Source organism: Carya illinoinensis, chromosome 15, assembly GCF_018687715.1.
Source record: "Carya illinoinensis cultivar Pawnee chromosome 15, C.illinoinensisPawnee_v1, whole genome shotgun sequence".
In the NCBI taxonomy this organism is placed as follows: Eukaryota; Viridiplantae; Streptophyta; class Magnoliopsida; order Fagales; family Juglandaceae; genus Carya; species Carya illinoinensis.
The window spans coordinates 44298442-44311161 of record NC_056766.1 but is presented as its reverse complement, the minus strand read 5'-3'; positions in this window follow the sequence as shown (position 1 = coordinate 44311161).

The window sequence follows — 12720 nt, the reverse complement described above, 5'->3', positions numbered from 1 at the left end:
TTTAGCCAACCAGTCTGCTACTTTATTACTTTCACGTAGAATATGCTGGAAGTGGCAATTAATATATTGGGCTAAGACCACGATCTCATCCCAATAATCCTCCAAGTACCAAACCGACATCGACCTCTATGCCACCAAGAAATAATCATCATCGAGTCAACCTCTACAATTATATTAAAAAGTTGAAGGGACATGCACAACCGCAGGCCATATAATAGTGCTAGAAGTTTTGCTTTATTATTAGAACCATTCCACTAGGTGAGGCAAAGGCTTTCACAAGCTGTCCAGTATCATTGTGAATAACACCACCAGTACCACAAGAACCCGGGTTCCTGAGACTACTCCCATCCGTGTTCAGTTTAAACCACCCTAGAGGAGGTTTATGCCACTGCACTTCTTTACAAGTCCTTTCTTTTAAAGGAGCTAGTCTGATTTGTAAAGACTCCAGAATCATGCCATCAAAATGAGACAAATTGTAGTACTTATCACTCACAAGACCAAGTGACCCAATCCAAATAGAGATTGATTTAATAACCGTATCATACGATTCTAAAGTGCCCTCCATTCTTGCTAGACATCTTCACCTCCAAAGTCTCCAGGTAATTATGACATGCATGAGACCCATAATAACACCCAACTGAGAAGACGGCTTAGCACGCCGGAACCAACAGGAAACATCCTGTTCCCAATTTCTGCCCATTGGTAAACCAAAAAGAATAGAGAAAGTTGACCAAATGTTTTTTGGGAAATCACCCTCAAAGAGAACATGATTTATGTCTTCATAATGACCTACAGAACAACAATAACATTTGGAAACAATTGGAATACCAACACAATGCAACCTATCATCCACACTCAAAGCCCTGTGCCACGCCTTCCAGAAATGAATATACATTTTTAAAGGTAGGCTTTTATGCCAAATCCAAGGATGCCAAGCAAAAGAAACTCCTCTGACTCTAATACAATGCCATGCAGATTGAGTTGAAAACATCCATTCCTCTGTTTGGGTCCAACGAGAACATCCTTACCCGAATTAGGACCAGATAAAGAGACAAGGATATCATCGACATTATCTAAGCCCACCAAATTTTCAAGCAAGTTCATGTCCCATCCGTCAGACAATCGGCGTTTTTTGATTTTCATCAAAGGCTGACCCACAAGAGGCAAATCATTTATCAAGGGGCAATTATCAAGCCATTTATCATACCAAAAAAAGATATCTCCTTCTCTAACTCTCCATCTGGAATTATTCAAAACCAAAGGAATACAGTGAGCAATCATTCTCCAGAATCTTGAACCTTTAGCAGCATCTATTAATAACCAAGGTTTTGAGCCCACATATTTAGCCTTAAAAAAAACTGGCCTAGAGAGAATTACCTCATAGAAGATTCCAGGCAAACCTCATGTGCAAGGCTGAATGAACCTCATGGAGAAGCCTCACCCCGATACCTCCTTCTGCCATAGGCATACACATTTGTTTCCAAGCTACCTATTTTTTCTTGAAATAACATGACGTAACAAAATCAGTTTCCCTCCAGAAGATAGTAGTCGCATTTTCCAACCACTGAGTTTTTGTCTCATTTTATTCACCATATCTTCAAAATGTAATTGCTTAAGATGATCCAGTATAATGGGCACACCAAGATATTTGAAAGGAAAGTGACCTTCTACGAAGCCAGTGTTGTGGAGAAGACGCCTCTTCCGAGATTGGGAAATTTTACTGAAACAAAACACAGTAGACTTTTGTTTATTTATGACTTGTCCCAACCATCTTTCATATTGTCCCAGAATACTTAGGAGCTCCTGAACCGATCTTTGGCTCCCATTAGTTAACAATGCTGATAATGAATTGATCCCAACTAGAGTTACTACTGGTTGGCGTGTGTGCATTGACTACAGAAAACTGAATTCTGTCACCAAAAAGGATCATTTTCCCCTACCATTCATGGATCAAATCATTGAACGTGTAGCGGGCCATAAATTCTATTGCTTCCTAGATGGTTATTCTGGATATAACCAAATTGAGATTGCTCCTGAAGATCAAGAAAAGACCACTTTTACATGTCCATTTGGTACCTTTGCATATCGAAGGATGCCATTCGGACTCTGTAATGCTCCTGCTACATTTCAACGATGCATGATGAGTATATTCAGTGACATGGTAGAGCGTTTCGTTGAAATATTCATGGATGATTTTTCTATTTTTGGTGATTCATTTGATGAATGTTTGACTCATTTGGAAAGAGTGCTGATTAGATGCAAAGAAAAGAATTTGATTTTAAACTGGGAGAAATGTCATTTTATGGTCACTCAAGGGATTGTTCTTGGTCACATTATTTCTTCTCAAGGTTTTGAAGTGGACAAGGCCAAAATTGAATTAATTTCTAAATTGCCCATCCCAAAGAACATCAAGGATATCAGATCTTTTCTAGGTCATGCAGGTTTTTACAGGAGGTTCATCAAAGGCTTCAGCACAATTTCTAGACCTTTGTGCAATTTATTGTCAAAGGAAAATTCTTTTGTGTGGACTGATGATTGTGAGTTAGCTTTTACAAAGCTAAAAGGTATGTTGATTTCAGCCCCAATTATGCGATCACCTGATTGGAATTTACCATTTGAAATTATGTGTGATGCTAGTGATTATACTGTGGGAGCTGTGTTGGGTCAACGTAAGGACAAAAAGCCTTGTGTTATTTATTATGCAAGTAGAACTTTAAACAATACTCAAATGAATTATTCAACAACTGAAAAAGAGCTACTTGCAGTAATTTTTGCACTTGACAAATTTCGCTCTTTTTTTATTGGATCTCAAATTGTCATCTTTACTGATCATGTTGCGTTAAAGTACCTTTTAGCGAAAAAAGATGCAAAGCCCAGGTTGCTTAGATGGATCCTTTTGCTGCAAGAATTTGATCTGATAATCAAAGATAAAAAAGGAGTTGAGAATGTTGTTGCTGATCATCTGTCTAGACTTGTTCTTTCAGATTCCATAGAGACAGTTCCTATTAAAGACACATTTCCAGATGAGCAACTTTTTGGTATATCTCAAGTGCCATGGTACGCTGACATTGCTAATTTTCTTGCTACAGGTGAAATTCCTCACATTTGGACTCGACAAGATAAGAGGAAATTTTTTGTGGAGGTAAGAAAATTCTTTTGGGATGATCCATATCTGTTCAAGTATTGCCCAGATTAGATAATTAGACGATGTGTTCCCAATAACGAATTTCAAAGTGTGATATCTTTTTGTCACTCTGGGCATGTGGTGGCCATTTTTCTGGAAAGAAAACTGCTTTTAAAATTTTGCAATGTGGTTTCTATTGGCCTACCATTTTCAAGGACACCCATGAATTTTGTAAAATTTGTGAGCGTTGTCAAAAGTTGAGAGGTATTACCCGCCGGAGTATGATGCCATTAAATCCAATTTTGGTTGTTGAAATATTTGATTGTTAGGGCATCGACTTCATGGGACCCTTTCCAGTTTCTTTTGGCAATCTCTACATTTTGGTAGCTGTGGATTATGTGTCCAAATGGATTGAAGCTGTTCCATGCAAAAACAATGATCACAAAGTGGTACTGAAATTTTTGAAAGAAAATATTTTATCAAGGTTTGGAACATCTCGAGCCATTATCAGTGATGGGGGTAAACATTTTTGTAATAAGCCTTTCGAGGCCTTAATGCAAAAATATGGTATTACTCATAAGGTTGCTACCCCTTATCATCCACAAACAAGTGGCCAAGTTGAGGTATCTAATCGGGAGATCAAAAAAATTTTAGAAAAGACGGTTAACCCAAGCCGCAAAGATTGGTCTTTACGACTAACCGACGCACTTTGGGCATACCGTACTGCTTTTAAAACCCCGATTGGTATGTCCCCATATCGACTCATTTTTGGAAAGGCATGCCACTTACCTGTGGAATTGGAACACAAAGCTTATTGGGCAATCAAGCGATTTAATTTTGATGTGGATAAAACTTGCTCTCTTCGTAAGTTTCAGCTTAATGAGTTAGAGGAAATCAGGAATGAAGCTTACGAAAACTCTCGCATTGCCAAGGAGAGAATGAAAATTTTTCATGACAAAAATATTTTTCGAAAATCTTTTGAGCCTTCCCAAAAAGTTTTGTTGTATAATTCAAGGCTCCATTTATTTCCTGGCAAGCTTCGATCCCGATGGATCGGCCCCTTTGTTGTAAAAACTGTTTATCCTTTTGGGGCCATTGAGATAGAAAATCCAGAGAATGGTAATGTTTTTAAGGTTAATGGACAAAGGTTGAAACCATTTTTGGATGATTTCACTCCAGAGGTTGAGTCCACTACTCTGGAGGATCCTACTTATCAGAATTAATTTTTGATTTCTCATTATATATACCGTATTTGTTTGTTTTGTTTTTCTTTCTTTTGCTTTTTGTGTTTTTTGACAGAAATCCACTCCTTATGTGCGTTCGAATATCTCAGGTGAACTCTTTCCTCTCTGTTTAATCATTTTCGTCTCAATATATGTTCTACAGTGTTTATCTTGCTCCAATTCATACCTTTATAGCATACATCATCGAACATTCAATTGATGAACATTGAGGACAATGTCACATTTAGTTGGGGGGAGGGTTTTCTGTTGAAAATTTATTAGTACCTAAAAAAAATAATAATAATAAATAAATAAAAAATAAAAAAAATAAATGATTAACACACACTTCTGGCATTTTTGTGAAATTTGAGTATCTTGGTGGAGTAGTTGAGTGGAATTATTTTGTAAAGATTTATTTTCAACCTTAAGCATAGAACATGACTTATGATGCATCATATTTTGTTGAGTAGTGAATTGAAACACTGGGATGCGATATTTACAAAAATGAGAATTAGTTTGATTTGTATAGAATGAAGGGCAAGTTTTGAAAGAAAATTTTGCACATGCTTACACTTGTAGTGTTCCTCATTAATGTTCATTGATTTAAAACAGGAGAAGTAAACTGCAGGACTATCGAGCCTTATAAAAAAAAAAAAGAGAGAGAGAGAAGAAAAAAAAATCATGTAATTTTTCCTGAATAAAGGGCTAGAAATAGTTACCCAAAACTTTGGGGGTTGAATGTTCAACCTTTAAACAGAGTTGGCGTGAAAACTGCTAGTCCCTTAGGCTTTGAGGTAGTTAGAATCAATAATGATTAATCTTAAGGTTGAAAAATCCTATGATAAATCATGTTTATTAGTGAGGAACATACAAAGGTTTAGCCACACACACATATCCGAGTTCTAAGACATTTGCCCCAATTCTATGTGAACAATTGTTGAGACTTTCCTTGTGGATACAACTCCTGGTGTTGAGTAGTCACGAATCAATTTTTTGTGAGAATTCAGAATTATGTTTGATTGTTTTTGATTGAATTTCGAGATTTATGCAATGTTCATCTCAATTAATTTTCACTATTTTGCTCAAGGATTAGCAAAAAGCTAGTTGGGGGGGTGATTGAGCTGAAATATTGCATGTTTTAGCTATTTAAAACCAATGAATTTTAAATTCTTCATGACACTATTAATGGTTTTAGATGGAAAAATAGTTAATAAGCATAAATACGAGTTGTGATTTTTAATTGATTGATATCATGTTTATGCTTAATTTTATAACTATGATTTAATGGGACAGTATTTCCTCACATATATAGTCTGTTTTTGATAATTTATTTTTGAGTGTTATTTCTTTCTTCTTATTTTCAGTTTAAATAAAATTCAAATGAGATCCGGTTGGAACTTTTGATAAAAAATGCATACTAATTGAGAGGAAGGAAGGACGTACTTGGCAGCTAAAAAAGAAGACACAAAATGAAGAATCAGTGGTTATTTTCTTCCTTTGATTATTCAAGATGCATGTGATCTTCATGGTTGAACGAAACTCACGGAGGCTTGAGAATTTTTGGAGGTGCAACATTAAAGTCTAAAAATGGAGCTGAAATGCGAAGGCATGTGGGCTGATAAAATAAAAAAAAAATAAAAAAAAAAGAAAGAAAGAAGGTTGGTGCAGCTAAAGTGGACGGAGATAAGAGATAGAAGGCTGTGTGAGGTCGGTTGGAGAGAGGGAGAGTGAGACGTTGGATTAGAAAGAAAGTAGGTTCCATCAACTGGATTAATTTGATTGGAGGGAGAGGGAGCTGAGGGCTGTGCTTGGAGTCGGTGGTGCTTGAGTTGGAGTTAACATGAACCAGCAGAATTTTCTGGATCGGATTGGAGTTGGTCACTGAGTTAAGTTGGTCAGTGGGATGTGTGAGTGAAAGAAACGTTATTCTGCTGGCTGGAGAGTCGGTTGCTTGTTGTTGGAGTTGAGTGTCGGCTGTAATTTTCCAGAGTGCTGTTTTTAAAAGGAGTCAGTCGGTTGGGAGTTGAAGAGAACTCCCCAGCCTTGCTAGCTTCATTTCAACAATGACATGGATTTTATTCTATTTGCATCAACTGAGTTTTAAATTTTATTGTTTCTAAATTATTGCCTAGTATTTCTTGTATTTCATTTTAGTTTTCTAATGAATAATATTTATATGGTTTCTATAGCACTTATAATAAATATGATTGGCTAAATTTCCATACTAAGGTTAGAGGTGAAGTTTAATGATTTAAATATTGTTTTCGGATTCATGTAAAATTTATTCTGCGAGTTTGATCGATTGAAGGATTCTATTATTGGATATTTTGATTATCTATATACTCATCTTGATTCATTGTGATTTTCGAATACAGTGAATGCTTGAGGAATCCCTGTGGTATTCAAATAGATTTGTAAATGTTTTAATCATCAATCGTTCACGCTCAATCATCAGCGACTATTTTTCTTGATTTTAAATGCTAAATCTTCCAATTAAACGGAATCATTATTCTAGTTTAATTGAAATAAATCGATTGGAAACAATATCATAAATTATTAAACGGATCCTCGAAACCTTAGTCTTTTTCCATATCAATTCATTTTATCATTTTAGTTTGATTCAGTTATTTTATCAATCTTCATTTGATTGCACGTTTCTTTTAGTAATTTCGTTTCATTGTCTGAATTTATTTTCTTTATCACAAAAGTCAATCCATGTGGATTCGATCCTGTAAGATACTACAACACCTGTATACTTGCAGGTAAAACTGCACTAAATTTTTGGTTCATTAATTTGAGTCAAAGTTTAGGCGCAACATAAGCCAACCCATAGTTTGCATGGGAATTCAATGATTATCTAGCGAGTTCATGCCTCAAGATATTGGATTATACCCTAAGTTTTCTCAAACTACATGAGATTCTATGCACGAAGTCATTGCACAAGATGTTTCTACACAATGCTATGAACCAATTAATCTTGAAGAAAAAAAAAAGTACTAATATAGTCCCTTGGCTTGGGTTTTGTTAATAACTTACCAAAACTATGACAAAATTACAAAATCAAAGACATCCTAAACTTTACTAGATTTGAATTGGAAAATCTAATTGTTGTTTTTTGAGCAATATTCTAAAGAATTGACTCAAACCATGCTTCGCAATCAAACACCAATATGAGGTATATATCTAGAAGAAGAAGAAAAAGGAAAAAAAAAAAAAAAAAACACCTAGAGCTACTCTGCATGCCCATGTTGGACTTTGTCATTAGCATCACCTATTTCAGGTGCTTGAGCAAGATCCATGAGGGGGAGAGCAGATCGATGGTGAGAGAGAGGGAGAGCCTCGGTGGAGGGGCTGGGGACCTTTTTTTTTTTTGGGGGGGGGGGTAGCTATGCTAGTAGCTAGAGGTGGTGCGATGGCTACGGAAGCAGTGGCATTGGGAATCCGAGGGAGAAAGGAATTTGAGGGAGAAGAGAAAGGGGGATCAATGAGAGAGAGAGAAGCTGTGAGGGAGGGGTTTCGCTAGGTTGGTCGGGGACAGTGGAAGTGGACGGTGATAGTGGGTCGACGTCAGCTTGCAGTGGCTGCTGTGTGGAGGCATGAAGAGAGGGGATTGAGGGAGAAGAGGGATTGGGGAGAGACGGAAGGGGCGGTGGAGATGGCCAGAGGGAATTAAAGGGATGAAGGGAAAATGCAGGGGGTTTAAATGTTATTATTTTTTCCAGCGCTTTTGATTGGCCACTAATAAGTATTAATTGGCCAAAAAGTCACTACAGTTACAATATTTTGTTGTGACGAAAACAATCGCCACAATAGGTATAAAAGTCGCTGCAAAAAGTGAACAGTAAATCCCTCATAGCATTTCCCACTTTTGCAATGGAATTCAGTGGTGACTTAGACAACGTCATAAAAAAGAACTTTTCGCAGCGATCTTAAAATTGATAGAAATGGCCTATTTTCTTGTAGTATATACGTATAAAGCGTCTTACTTATGGTGGATGAATATGTTGTTTAGGGTTATATAAAAAATATTAAAACAAAACTCTTTAACAACTGATCCCCCAAGACCTTCCATGTACACTACCAAGTCTAAATACGATAAAAATTCCCACCAATAATATTGAGTTGCAAATCATGACTAATTGCAAGAGGCTTGATCTACTCGACCACTATATTTTGTGTTATAAATAACTTATGATTTGAGTATCTAGCTTTTTTGAGTATTTTTGACAATTAATTGATTCAGAAGTTTTGATTCATGTGTTAGGATCGATCTATAATATCACCATATATGTTCAATGTTGATGCGTCGATGAGTTGTAAGCAAAGTTTTGAATACTGTTTCTTGACTATTTTGATTAAGGCACTGAAACAAAATATTTCGGTACCAGTATATTTTGATGTATCGTTTCGGGATTAATTATATAATATTATATATAAATATTTATATGTATATATAAACTAACAACTAATAAAATAAATACATATATATGTAAGTGTTTATCATGTATATGTGTATATATATAGAAGAATTAAAAATTTATAAAATGAATATATGTTAAAAAAATCACAAACTTGAGTTAAAACACAAAAATAAAGAAAACAAATAAAATAATAGATAAATTATTAAAAATAATGATATTTAAAAAAATAGAGAATGAGGGGACATATTTAAAGTTATAAAAAAATTTAAAATTACATAAATATATTTTATATTTTAGAATTAATTAAATACCAATTGGAGTTAAAATTTACAAAAATGTCATTTAAGTATAAGAAAATTACAAAAACAGCCCGAAACAGAATGAGGACCGAAACGCTCAATTCCGGCTGAAATGATTGGAATTTGACCGGAATAGCCGAAATGGGATCAGAATGACCGAAATTTGAAACGAAATGGAACAGAGTGGTAGAGTGTACCGGACATTACACTAGAATGGCAAATTCCATCCATTCCAACCAGAACGGATGGATTTTATATAAATACTCATGTGGCCCTACACTTTAGGGTGGACAATCACGATCATGTACATGTATCTAATCCAAAACCAATATGGACTATGTTAAAAGTAGCTATCATTATTAAATTTTAATAGCACATATATATAGCGTCTTACTTATGGTGGCTGAATATGTTTTTTAGGGGTTATAAAAAATGTTAAAACAAAACTCTTAAACAACTGATCCACCAAGCCTAAATACGATAAAAATTCCCATCAATAATATTGAGTTGCAAATGTCTAATTGCAAGAGGCTTGATCTACTCAACTGCTATATTTTGAGTTATAAATAACTTACAATTTGAGAATCTTTTTTTTTTTTAGTATTTTTTACAATTTATTAGAAAAGTTAAACAAAACTAGATAATTAGTTTGCTTAACCAACTTAAGGTGAAAATTAAAGAACTACACCTTATATATAGTTTCCTATTAAAAGTGATTATAGTACTTTAGGTGGTTCTAAGAATGTCCTGGATTAATTGATATCAATTAATTATAAGGTCATAGCTCATAATTGTAAATACAATATTCTAGACTTTGGAGCACAAGACGGCTTCGTCAACTTCGAAGAAGTGAAGGAAGCTATTAGCCGGGATGGTGCTAATGGCAGTAGAAGTAGTCGAAGGTTAAGACCAAATCTTGCGATATTGAGGAGGACAAGTTGGGACAACATGGTGAAGAAGGCATTGTTGTCAAGGATTTCTAGGTTTGTGCTTTGCTTGATCTCCATTTCTGTTATGGCGGCTGACAAGGACCTGTCTTATTCTTTCAATTCCCTTTTTTTTTTCCTTTGTTTCATGAAGGAAATTCAATGTTGTTGCATACAGTTAATTTGAGCCAGATTGCTTAATTATTATGTCCTTAGAGGTTTTATATATGCATTTATATTGTATTTTTATTTTATTTTTTGGTTATTATGGGAATAAGCTTCAATCTCGTATAGTATGAAGGCTAGATTTGGTTTGGAATTTTTTTTTTTTTTTTGGGGCTTCTTTCCTGGAAATGTGGTGCTTTGGAAAGGTCTCTACAGCTCTGTTGATCAAGAAGAAAGATGTCTATATTTCTTTTTTAAATATTATTAGTTGGGTCAAACGGGTTCGACCCGCGCTTTTTTTGACTGGCCTGTCCGGGTCGGGTTGGGGTCTTGGATGAATATGGTCGGTTCAGGCACATACCAGGCATTCTGAGCTTGGGTTGCAGGCCTAGTTCGAACGGTATATGCAGGGATGAAAAATTTCATCCCTACTAAACTAATCATTCGAACATCGACCTAAAACGTTCGAACAAAATAAAATAAACATTTAAACAGATGTTATATATTGTCAAACGAGAATTTGGTGTGTTAAGTAATAAAATTTAGCAGGACATTGACTTGCCGTTCATACAACATACAACAACATTCAAACGTCAGAGTTCATCAATGTTTAAACATATATTATGTATGATCAAACAGAAAATTGGCAGGTTAAGCCAATAAATTTAATGGGACATTGACTTATTGTTCGAACAGATTAATAGACCATTCGAAAAAATACGTTAATCAATATTCGAATGCAAAATAAAGAGTTTGAATGGAGATTTATTGTAGAAATATTTGGAGGGAATGGAGGAACAATCGAACGAGATATATTCTTTTCGAATGGTTGCAAAATTGTTTACAATTATTGATGGCAACAAAATTCCTTACTTGTTGTGTTTCAAACCAAGTATACAATAATATCCAACTAATCCCCAATACAGAAATCCAAATACAAGAATTCCTCTTTCAGAGATCCTCCAACAGTATGACAGTATATAGATATGTACACAGATTCAAAACAATATATATATGTACACAGATTCAAAACAGAACATAACTCAGGAATCTCAAAAAATGATAAGATTCTGATCAACACCGAAACTTAGTTGAGATATTCACAAGATATGATAATGATAACAGGATAACAAGAATGATCTATAAATCAGTAAAGAAACAAGAAATATGCACAGAAGATAGAAAGAAAAGGGAAAGAAGAAGATACAAACAGAGATTACGTGGTTCGGCCCTAATGGCCTACATCCACGGCAGGAACAGCCTCAGAGATCATTTTATTGATGAATCTTCAAGGCCAAAATGCCATAGTACAAGATCGAACTACAATGGAGTCAAGAAAAGCCACAAAATCATGGCATTTCACTTTCCCTCACAAACCCTAGTTCTTTCTTTCTCTCGGACTCACCCAATCTCTCAGACGGCTACAGTACAAATGAAATCACTCTCTGTCAACCCTAGTTCGATAACCACATATATATACATCAAGTAGAGATTGATCGGACGGCTCTCATTCACCCCAAGCTTTAAGTGAGACGGCACCGTTTAAGTCACTGCAGGTTCTTATAGCTTCATTTATCATATAAGTGCTGTTGCTTATCACGTGAGTTAACAATCTGCATTGAGATGAGTTAGTAACAAATTTAAGATAAAAGTAATTGACACATTTATCACATTACTTAATTATGGATACATATTTAATTTATATAAAAATTAGCAATTAAATAATAGAAATAATAGAAACCAATAATTAATTTAGAAAAGAAAAAAAGATTTAATTCATATTTAAATTAAATGTACAAAACGTCAATTAAATATTGTCCATACCAAAAGCAAAAGAACTGTAAATTAAAGATACATACTACTAAAATCCTAACTCTCTACACTCATCCTCGACTACAGTTAGGCGTATCTTTAGCCGTGTCAATCAAGTACTGATCTTGACCTGAATCACAGATATGGCATCAATCTTTTTACGTAAGTTAGAGATGCTAGCATTAATCACTGTATCTAAGTCAGACATTGCAGTATGGATCTCTGTATGCACTGCATCGATCGCCACTAATGTCCGTTTGCTAATATCTGCATGCACTATATCTGCCATCTCCTCACGAGTAGTATACGATTATCGAAAAAGTAAGAAATAATATGCATATATACTATTTCATTATGTATTTCAATTAACATTTGTACACGTAAGCATATTAGCTGGCAGTTAATTAGCTTGTATTCTTGTAAAGAACCTCTATTTTTGATTTATCGCCAAAATTCTGCAACTACTAGTATAAAAGCAGATAGTATGGGGATTTGTATTACTTACTCAAAATAATTCAAAAGGTCTCATTTCTTCCAGAGTTTTCTTTTTGAGAAAACCTTCTCATGTGATGCCCCCAACTCCCACGTACAGACACGTGAAAATCAAGACGTTGGGATGATGACAACACAAGTCACACATTCCATCGCCAAGTGCCAAGTGTGTATACATGCAACAAGTGTACAATAAAACCACGCAGTGGATAATAAAAGTCTTATAACTAAGTACCAGAATTTTTTGTTTAAATATAA